At 39.9% G+C, this 2672-nt stretch overlaps 1 protein-coding gene across 6 annotated transcripts in view; it reads left to right on the forward strand.

Annotated features, from left to right (window-relative positions):
* Positions 1-2672, forward strand: part of BBS9 (Bardet-Biedl syndrome 9) — a 466532-nt gene that overhangs the window by 20385 nt on the left and 443475 nt on the right. The gene's annotated exons all lie outside the window — the stretch shown is intronic.

Raw genomic sequence — 2672 nt, forward strand, 5'->3', positions numbered from 1 at the left:
TTTCCTAATTTTCTCAACTCAAGATTCAGACTCTTGAGAGAGACAGTGAGAATGAGGGAAAGAGAGAGGATCTGAATAATCCAATTTAGATTACATGCCAACCTGTGGCCTGGAGGGAAAGTTTATTACTAGAATTGGAGTAGAAAGCAAGTAAGACTGACTAATGGCTTTTCATTTAATGTCTGCATGTTCATTAATTCCTGGGGAATCCCATATTTATTAATCATAGCTTGAAATCTATGAGAGTCAGACCTATCTGAGATCTGGTTACTATAAAAGTCCTGAAAGTATTTTAATAATTATACATTTTGCTTCAGTGGTTTAGCTTGTTACCATGTAGACTTGGCCATCCTGACCTCCTCTTAGCCCTGAAGATAGGGCTACATTGAGTTACCCATGAATCTTGGTTATTAGTGAGTAAAAGTGGGGATTTAGGGCATGACAAGATACATGGAAAGCTCAGTGGGGAATGTTTTAGGAAGGTTTAAAGGTTTAAGTCTTCTCTACCCCTTCTGGACTCCATTACAACGGTATAATTTTATTCTTTCTGATCAATGCCTGGAGAGAAAACTGGAGAGATTTGTCAGGTCATTTGTTACTATAATTTAAAACGTAATTTACCACTATCTGAGTAGTAAGTGGTGAGAAATGTTACTGCAGAGTACCAAAGAGTACCAAAGACTCTGAGTTTTATTCTTTACCCTTAGATGATAATTTTGAGATTAAACCTATCATGCTTTTAAATTATCCAGTGCCTTTCAATAAAACTATCTTACATGTGGTTTGGTGTTCCTCCTTGTTCAGTTGGCCTATGGCAGCTGCTGTCTGGTCCACTAGAGTTTCACCTGCAATGGGCACAGGGTCCCAGATAACTAGAGATGATAACTTGATTAATTGTTCTGTTATAGTGTGCAGTGCTACTTAACCCCACCTAGAATATGAATGGGAGTGTTCTGTGAAAGGACATATATGCAAAGTGGTCCCTGAGAACCAAAGGAGCCGAGAACCAAAGATTGAGGCAGTCAAATCCAGTTTGTCAGTATATGGTTATTTACTAGGTAAACTTATGGGCAGAAAGGTAATCTTGGGCAGTTGCAAGACAGGTAGATCTCCACACCACAACCCCCAGACCCAGGGCTTGTATCTTGGGGAAAATAGTATATGTGCTCTGGAAGGAATGTGTAGGTGGTGATGAATGTCACAGCCTATGATATATGTGGAACATCAAGTGCTGTTTTGGAGGAAAGGCAAAACTTATAAGGAATAGGTGTTTCTACATAAAGAGTAATATATCAACTAGAAATCTTGGAGGAATTCTTGAAGTTAGTCAGGAGTCACATGGCAGATTAGCATTTAAAATAAAGTCACTCTTGTCCCCACAAGGAATCTTACTGTTTTGTACCCCATTTCATGTCAAGAACCAATTCCCATACTTTGGAGGCCAAGGCAGGTGGATTGCTTGAGGCCAGGAGTTTGAGACCAGCCTGGACAACGTGGCATAACCACATCCCTACAAAAAATACAAAAATTAGCTGGGGATGGTGGCACATGCCGGTATTCCCAGCTACTCAGGAGGCTGAGGTGGGAGGATCAATTAAGCCTGTGAGGTTGAGGATGCAATGAGCCGTGATTGCATCACTGCACTCAAGGGCAACAGAGTGAGACCCTGTCTCAAAGAAAAAAAAAGAACCAATTCTAAATATGCTGCATGTTTTCATGCCTGCAGTTTATTTTCTGGTGCTCATTTTTATATCAGTTATCTTTTTTTGACCACAAGTGACAGGAAACTGTGATAAATTTAAGTACAGAAGGTACTGGAATGAATGTAAGATAGCTTTCCCAAATGGAGGCAGAGTTGAACTGAACAACCCTTTAGTGGGGACAGGAATGAGCATGGCTCCAGAGACCTTGTAAGCCCCCAGTAGGCTGTCATTAGCTCCTCTAGCACCAGAGTCCTATGATCTATGTGTCTCCATTCAGTATGGAAGTTCCCAGGATTGTACCTCTCTCATAGGGTTATTATGAGGATTTTTTTTTTTCAGCGACAAAGTCTTGTTCTATCACCCAGGCTAGAGTACAGTGGCAGGATTACAGTTCACTGTAGCCTTGAACTCCTTGGCTCAAACGATTCTTCCACCTCAGTGTCTCAAGTAGCCGGGACTATAGGGGCATGCCAGTGCATCCAGCTTCGCATGGCATTTCCTCCATGTCTCTGTTTTCTCATCTTAAAGAACACTAATCGAGTTTGATCACACACCTAATTAACTGTGACCTCATTTTAACTTCATTACATCTGCAAAGACTGTTTCCAAATCAGGTCACATTCAGAGGTACCTGGGGTTATGACTTTAACATACCCTTTTTGGGGGGGGGGATACAATTTAACTTATAACACTCATTCTATCATTTCCCCCTCTTATAATTAAGGTGAAACGTTGATAATCAAGGCACTCTATCTAGTGATAACTCAGAATTCTTTTTAATTCAGAGTTTTCGATAGTTACAACCAGTTATAAGAGTTGGCCTCTATGATGGAATCAGTTTACAACATTGTACTAGTCCTTTGATTGAGTTAAATTATGACTTTGATACCAAATAAAGGCTTAGAAAAAAATGCAGTATGTTAGTACATTTGACTGTAGTGATGTAAAACTATTTTTTTTTTTTTTTTG

This window comes from Cebus imitator, unplaced genomic scaffold (assembly GCF_001604975.1).
Source record: "Cebus imitator isolate Cc_AM_T3 unplaced genomic scaffold, Cebus_imitator-1.0 Scaffold45, whole genome shotgun sequence".
Lineage (NCBI taxonomy): Eukaryota > Metazoa > Chordata > Mammalia > Primates > Cebidae > Cebus > Cebus imitator.